Raw genomic sequence first — 8789 nt, forward strand, 5'->3', positions numbered from 1 at the left:
GGTTTTAATACTCAGCTGCTGTGTAGAAATGGTCTGACTGGTCGCTGTTACTGGGAGGTCGAGTGGAGAGGAGAGGTTTATATATCAGTGAGTTACAGAAGCATCAGAAGGAAAGGAGGCAGTGACTGTGTGTTTGGAAACAATGATCAGTCCTGGAGTCTGAGCTGCTCTGATCGTGGTCCTCAGTCTGTCAGGCACAATAACAGTGGAACACCCATCTCCTCCTCCTCCTCCTCCTCCTCTGTCTCTAATAGAGCAGCAGTGTATGTGGACTGTCCTGCTGGCACTCTGTCCTTCTACAGAGTCTCCTCTGACACTCTGATCCACCTCCACACCTTCAACACCACATTCACTCAAACTCTTTATCCTGGGTTTAGGTTTCCCTGGTCTCCTGGTTCCTCAGTGTCCCTGTGCTGAGTGGAGTGTAAAGAGTGTCTCCTGTTACAGAAACACTCTGACTGTTGAACAGATAGTTCAGTCTGTACATGTCTGTCTCTTTCACTCACAAACACGTTTTCAGATTCATGGATTCAATCAGTTGATGTTTGAAACTCTTCTAAATGATTCCTTGTAAACTTCTTCAGTCACAAACAAACAGGAAGTGATGTCACATGTGTTCCTGTCCACACAGCAGAATGAGTCTATTGCTGACAGTGATGTACAAACAGAGTGAGCATTTCTGAGGCCCAAAATAAACTGAGTAGTTCACTGAATGAACAATGGACTGTGAGCTCAGTTCCTTCATCATTAGTATGGATTATATATGTATATGTATTATATTAGTATCATATATATCAGGTGCTGCTGCTTTCAGTCATTGTGCAAATGTGCTGTTTGTAAGCTTGTAAAGCTGCAGTCAGCTGAGACTGAAGAAGTCACCTGATCAGTGAGCAAACGTTTCTGAAAACGTCCAGATGAACAGAATCAACCTTTTGGGATCAGCCAGCAATGCAGCATCATTGTTGTTCAGCTTCAGAGGTTTGCAGGAATGAACTGATGACCAGAAACAGCTGCAAAGTCCAAGAAAATACCAGCTGGAGTTCAGCTGCATTTGAAGAAGTCAAAGAAAAGTAAGGATGGCAAAGGGCGACGTTTTCTTCCAAAGAGCTGCAAACATGGTCGACGCCTCATTAGAAGAATCATCTGGACATTTGTGAGGAACTCTAACCAAGAAAGCAACGTCACACAGATCCAACAGACAGTTTCCATGACTGCAAGTGTTGAGTGGAAAAATGCTACATTGCATTATTGCATCCTCTCACCACAGGAGGCGCTGTTGGCACCACTGATTGCTGATCAGCTGTTCTCTGATGATCTGATTGATACTGTGAATAACGGGACTCACTGAACTCTGTGACACAGTGAAGATTACAGAGTTTAACTTCAACATCTGACTGACGTCACACAGACAGAAGGATGAACCAGTGAGGCACAGAACACAGTTACTGGAGATACTGGATCAGCTCCATGTGAACCTCTGATGGAGAAGCTGCTGAGCCAGAGAAACATCAGGACATGACAGCAGCTGCACTTATCTAACAACATGTAGCAGAGCTGATCTATGTTAGAGGATCTATCACAGCAGCTGAAGCCAAAGTCCAACACTGGATACCAGCTGAGCCTGTGCTGAGTGTAGTGTTACAGGAAAAGGGCAGAAACACTGGTAGCTCCCAGTGATGCTGACTGGGGCACAGAGCTGAATGATGCAGCATCAGGACACTGTTTCAGTCTGACTGACAGAGAAACCTGTAGCTGTATCTACATGTGAGGCAGAGGCCACACAAGCAGCTTTCTATGTTTCACAGTCACTGAGATCTTCAGTGGGGGTGGACATGCTCCTGTACAGACCTCTGAGGAGAACCAAGGTGCAGTCAAAGAGTCCAGTCTGTCCTCACAGATGTGAACATGTGCTTTCATCAGGTCTGCTGTCAGCTAGCAGGCTCACATCAGAATCACTGTTCCTGAAAAACACAGTCTGTGTGACATCATCAGTCAGCTGATGGTCCCAGATCTGAATGGTTTCTGTCTCTACTGAGGAAGTCAGAGAATATCACTGAGGTGTGGATCAGGTCTGAGTGAGCTGTGGAGGGACAGCTTTAAACAGTCCACAGGTCTCACGTCCTGCTCAGTCTGGTAGCAGATACCTCGTATTGTTCCAGATGTGCTGACATCAGCAGCAGCACAGCTGTGTGATACCATGAATCTCAGTTATTGATCCAACACACAGTAAATACAAAGATCAGGATTTCTGAGAGTAATCATTATGAGTCTGAACACATGATCACTGAATGTTAGTCTCCACAATAATAAGCTAACACAAGCAAACACAGCTTTCAGCTCTTATTTTGAAACTGGCTTACAGTGGGGCAAAAAAGTATTTAGTCAGCCACCGATTGTGCAAGTTCCCCCACCTAAAATGATGACACAGGTCAGTAATTTGCACCAGAGGTACACTTCAACTGTGAGAGACAGAATGTGAAAAAAAAATCCATGAATTCACATGGTAGGATTTGTAAAGAATTCATTCGTAAATCAGGGTGGAAAATAAGTATTTGGTCAATAACAAAAATACAACTCAATACTTTGTAACATAACCTTTGTTGGCAATAACAGAGGTCAAAGGTTTACTATAGGTCTTTACCAGGTTTGCACACACAGTAGCTGGTATTTTGGCCCATTCCTCCATGCAGATCTTCTCGAGAGCAGTGATGTTTTGGGGCTGTCGCCGAGCAACACGGACTTTCAACTCCCGCCACAGATTTTCTATGGGGTTGAGGTCTGGAGACTGGCTAGGCCACTCCAGGACTTTCAAATGCTTCTTACGGAGCCACTCCTTTGTTGCCCGGGTGGTGTGTTTTGGATCATTGTCATGTTGGAAGACCCAGCCTCGTTTCATCTTCAAAGTTCTCACTGATGGAAGGAGGTTTTGGCTCAAAATCTCACGATACATGGCCCCATTCATTCTGTCCTTAACACGGATCAGTCGTCCTGTCCCCTTGGCAGAAAAACAGCCCCATAGCATGATGTTTCCACCCCCATGCTTCACAGTAGGTATGGTGTTCTTGGGATGCAACTCAGTATTCTTCTTCCTCCAAACACGACGAGTTGAGTTTATACCAAAAAGTTCTACTTTGGTTTCATCTGACCACATGACATTCTCCCAATCCTCTGCTGTATCATCCATGTGCTCTCTGGCAAACTTCAGACGGGCCTGGACATGCACTGGCTTCAGCAGCGGAACACGTCTGGCACTGCGGGATTTGATTCCCTGCCGTTTTAGTGTGTTACTGATGGTGACCTTTGTTACTTTGGTCCCAGCTCTCTGCAGGTCATTCACCAGGTCCCCCCGTGTGGTTCTGGGATCTTTGCTCACCGTTCTCATGATCATTTTGACCCCACGGGATGAGATCTTGCGTGGAGCCCCAGATCGAGGGAGATTATCAGTGGTCTTGTATGTCTTCCATTTTCTGATGATTGCTCCCACAGTTGATTTTTTCACACCAAGCTGCTTGCCTATTGTAGATTCACTCTTCCCAGTCTGGTGCAGGTCTACAATACTTTTCCTGGTGTCCTTCGAAAGCTCTTTGGTCTTGGCCATGGCGGAGTTTGGAGTCTGACTGTTTGAGGCTGTGGACAGGTGTCTTTTATACAGATGATGAGTTCAAACAGGTGCCATTCATACAGGTAACGAGTGGGGGACAGAAAAGCTTCTTACAGAAGACGTTACAGGTCTGTGAGAGCCAGAGATTTTCCTTGTTTGAGGTGACCAAATACTTATTTTCCACCCTGATTTACGAATAAATTCTTTACAAATCCTACCATGTGAATTCATGGATTTTTTTTTCACATTCTGTCTCTCACAGTTGAAGTGTACCTCTGGTGCAAATTACTGACCTCTGTCATCATTTTAAGTGGAGGAACTTGCACAATCGGTGGCTGACTAAATACTTTTTTGCCCCACTGTATTTAGAGAGCTGTGATGTGAGCGTGCCTGGCTCTGAGGCACTTGGGTCAGCCTCTGTTGTTTAGAAGTGTTACAGACTGTGAATGACACAGACCTGTCAGTTTCCATGTTTGTCTGTAACACAGCTCAGGGGCTCCATGCTGAACGCATCCATCCAGTGTTATTGATCCAGGACTGATACCAGCATTGGGATCAATACTACAACACACAATCACATGTGTCCACGTGATGCAGTTTGAAGAGCAATCAGATGTCTCTGTATGAGGAGGCGGGGTCACAGGAGGTTCACAGAAACTCTGCAGCAGCATCATCAGCTCACATGGAAACTTTGATGATTCACTTCTGTGGTGTTTTTACAGAAACACGTCACAAAATTAGCTCCACCTGTTTTGTGAGCTTTGAGTTTCTTGTCTTCATCCTGGATTCTTGTGTTGCTGTTTTTACACACAGCAGATATTTCCTGGTTGCTTCCTTGATGACCACATGAAGCTTTCTGAAGCTTGGATTGAAAACGCTTCATTACTCAAAGCTTTCCAACACAGGCCTCTGTGCTGCCATCTGGTGGACAAACATGTGAAGTGCAGCGTGAAGCTACAAATGAAACTGCTTCAGCTACGTTTATATAGAACATACTATAACCTATATAATGTGGAGATCAGGGAAATTATTTTGTTGCTACTGTTAATAATCATCATCATTACCATTGCATTAATAATATAATCTACAGCATTGATATTGCATTCAGATGTTTAAACATTTTGGTACCCAATTAGCCTTTACTACAGGTGCAGTTATAACCACTTTAAACTGTTGAGTTGAATCTATGATCTTAAATGCTTTTGAATGCTTGTTATAATCTTAAGTGTGTATGGGCTGATTCTGTTGATTCTGAGTCCACTCTGTGCAAAGTGTTGACAGGAAACTGCAGGTTTGCAGAGCGTGCTTTTGCAAAAGTGAAACTAAAAGCAGAGTGTAAGTGCAGCTGATTCTGAGGAGCTGTTTGGATGATGCTATTTGAATAACCAGGTTGTTCATTATTATCTTTTATACTTTTATATTCTTTTATTAAGCTTCTAGTAGAGGTTCTTGATTAAAACATTTATTCAATATACTACATATATAGTTTTAGTAAACTGCTAACACATGTGAGAGTGGCCTCTGTGACTGCGAGTGTTAGTAGGTGAGAGGTGACACAGAGTGCCAAGTGAGGTCGTGACACACACACACACACATAGTAGATACATTCAGTTATAGGTGAGAGGTTAATCATGTTTGCTTGCAACTGCGGGCGTGCAGAAGTGGTATCTTACTGCAGAGCATGGTCTGTGGTTTTGGAGAAGCGGCAGTCAAAAGGTTGACAGGAAACATCTGCCATGAAGATAGAGATAATGTTCTTTTCAAACTGTGTTAAAAGTCATTGTGGTTTTGATTTGACGTATGTATGTATGTATCTGTGTGACGTTGAAGGGGCGTCATTAAATTCAAACCCCGATGGTATAAAATATCTGTTTATGCTTTGATTAGTCGGAGATCAGCGCTGTCTGCGTACGGCGCTGGTCCCCCCACGCCTGTGTTCATTAAAATCAATTGTTTGACCAAGCTCTTCTGGACCTGGTTGTTTGTACTCTCCTTCCTCAATATTTGAACCTTAACAATAACTATATGTATAGTGTATTATGTAGGTGTTAGAGCTGGGGGTAGAACTGCTGATGGCCTGGTTGTTATTTATGTTCCCCATGGTTCACCAGCTCTCACACAACATCAGCACCAATGATCCACGTCCTTATAAACCTCTGAATCAGGTCCTGAAGCAGTGACGTCCTGAGTGAAGACCTCACTGATCACATGACTCTGGTCACCTGGACTCAGTGTTTCTGAAGCAGTGTGCTGGGTTTTTAAAAATACGTGGCTGCTGCCTGATGTTGGGCCCACAGAGGAAGACGACTCACTCGCTCTTCTTCACTTCCTCCTTAAACATGTGGAAGGAGAGCAAAGTGCTGCCAGACTCTTATTTCTGACAGGAACAGATGAAACCACAGCAAACTGGTCCAGTTCTTCATCTTCATCACAATCTGTTTATTTCTGATGGTGTCTTCAGTCTGAGGTTTGAAGTTTCCATGTCTGTGTGATGTGTGGTGTGAAGGCTGCTGGTTAAACTGGGACTCACTGTTTAAAGCACTGAGTGCTCATAGAGAGATGCTCCATGAGTCCCAGTACAGACTACAAACATGGTGGAAACTTAGCTTTGATATCCACACACTCTGCACGTCTGTGAGGAACTGTGATGAAGATGTGCAGAGATCTGTGTCCAAACAGGAGAAAGACTGTAAAGACTCTGTGCTTCTAACAGCCTCTGCTAACATATGTGAGGCTGTTTGTTGTTGTTGCCATGGAGCTTTGCACTGTTTGGGTCAGCAGGTCATGTGATCAGGTTTGTTCTGCTGGACGATGGTTCAGTGTCCGGTTTGTTTGCATTCATCAATAAATATCTAAATAAATCAAAGACTCCATGTTTGTTCTTTCATCATGTGACCTCTGCTCATCCATCTCTGTGTGTATCAGGATACATTTGGTTCATAATACACAGAAAAATCAGAGTTATTACCTGTAATAAATGTGAAAGATTCCTGCAGTGATAACCAGGCAGGACTGAAACACATCCAAGCTGTCACCACGGTAACAGCACCGCCCATCCACAGGTGAGGGGAGGAGCAAAAAGAGGGACTTTGACCATTTTATACTAAAAACACTCAACTAATGTTTCTAATATGAAACAAATAAGCCCACATTAATGTGAGCGTTTATTAAATAATAATAATGATGATTTCCTCCTGATCTCATTTCCACAGCAGAGAAAACTGTGGTGTATATTGAGGTGGAGGGTGTGGTCTGTGGCTCAGGTGTAGAGTGAGGGTGGGGTGCACCACACAGTACTGAAACACTCCAGCAGAGGGCGCTGTTAAGTCCTTATTGTAACACAGTTACTGTGTGCAGTTAGACTTCATACATAATCTGCACTTATTTCCATCAGACATGCTGTCAGTAAATGATTGGTTTCTATTGATTCTACTTCCTGTTGACTCGTTTGATGACAGTGAAACAATCACAGCTGATTGTGTGATGATGTAAACTGTCACTGTTACATTCAGTGTGTGTGACATAATGTTAGTGCAGGCTGATAACAGCCTGGTTCTGTTAGAAACACATGAACGTGTCCATAGATCAGTGTGTGTTTAACATGAGAGCTTCAGCCCTGCTGATGTGTTAAATAAAGACATGCAGGAAAACTGATGAGACTCTGAAATAACTCTTTATATTTATAATGTAACTCTGCATCAAAAGAACAACAAAGGATCCCAGACAGGTTTCTGTGAACAAAGACCATTCTGATGTTTCTGTGTTTCTAACACTTTGACATTATTAGTAAACAGACTGCAGTGAGCAGCATTTATAAAGAGCTTCTATATAAAGATATGACAGCTGTTTGACAAGTTTATCACTCTGTGTTTGGACCTGATCAGTCCAGCTGTTTACTTGAAACATGTTCATTTACCTGTTCTGTTATATTCATGTTCTTGTCTCTGTTGAAAACACATTTTAATGTCCCTCAGATTTTTCTCCCAGATGAATAAATATAAAAATGACACAAACTGACTGCAGCTACTTTTTGTCCTTTCTGTCAAAAACCTTCATGTGACTCATGAGAGACACGTTTCAGCTGTTTGTGACAGATCAGAGGCCAACAAGTCATTTATAACACTTTCCATCATTGTTTAAAGTTCTCAGTGTTTCTGTGTTGCTGCGTATAGGATCTCCCAGCATCATCACTGTGCTGTCCAATCATTGTGTGCGAGGTTACCCTTATAGTGCGATGTGTGTTTGCACAAAGAGAAGCATGTGTGTCAAATATAAATAAGCACAGAACAGAAACAGCTGCTCGTTTCTTCTGTTTAGAGTCAAGTTAGTGTTTTGTGTCTTTGTTTGAGGCCTGATGTCGAGCAGAGGTGTGTGTAACTGCACTGCTCTGTTATATGTGTGAAGTGTGTGCTTCTCTTCAGCATCATCTTTGTCACTGCTGATTCCTTTGTGTCATCATGTGTTGAGAAGAGAGAACAGTTATAACGGAGGAGCAAAAGGAAGCCCTGAAATCTGCATCAACAAGGAAGTGTTGGCTCACCAGTGATCCCAGCAGAGCCACTGGTTTGGCTCCAGTTGTTCTAGATTCAATGATGTTGTTGCTACAGATACATGTCAGCATCTTTATTGAATTTAATATGAAGCAGAAATGGTGTCATTAGGAGAAGAAGAGGAGAACAAGTCCGGCGAGGAGGCAGCAGCTCTTAAAGATGAAACAGCAGCTCAGCCCTGAGCTCAGAGAGCTGCACATGAAAAAGCTCCTCAAGCAGATCCTGTCAGAGGTTTGTCATCAACAGGAGGAACTGTTCACATCATAGGATGAAGATGCTGTCAGCTGGATGAAGAAGGTTATTTAATGCAAAACGTTCACACTGAAGTCAAATTGTTGTCGTGTTGAACAGATTCATGTACTGATCAAATCAAATCAAATCACTTTTATTGTCACATCACATGTGCAGGCACACTGGCACAGCACATGCGAGTGAAATTCTTGTGTGCGAGCCCCACAAGCAACAGAGATGTGCAAACACAACAACACAAACGAGCAAAATACAAGAATGGCCAACCTGAAACTAATAAATATATGTACAATATATAATAGTGTATGCATTTCTGGATGTGTATACTAAATATTTTCCTACGTGTGTGTGTGTGGTGTGTGTGTGTGTATGCACATTTTTACAAATTA

This window comes from Maylandia zebra, unplaced genomic scaffold, assembly GCF_041146795.1.
Source record: "Maylandia zebra isolate NMK-2024a unplaced genomic scaffold, Mzebra_GT3a scaffold11, whole genome shotgun sequence".
Classification (NCBI taxonomy): domain Eukaryota; kingdom Metazoa; phylum Chordata; class Actinopteri; order Cichliformes; family Cichlidae; genus Maylandia; species Maylandia zebra.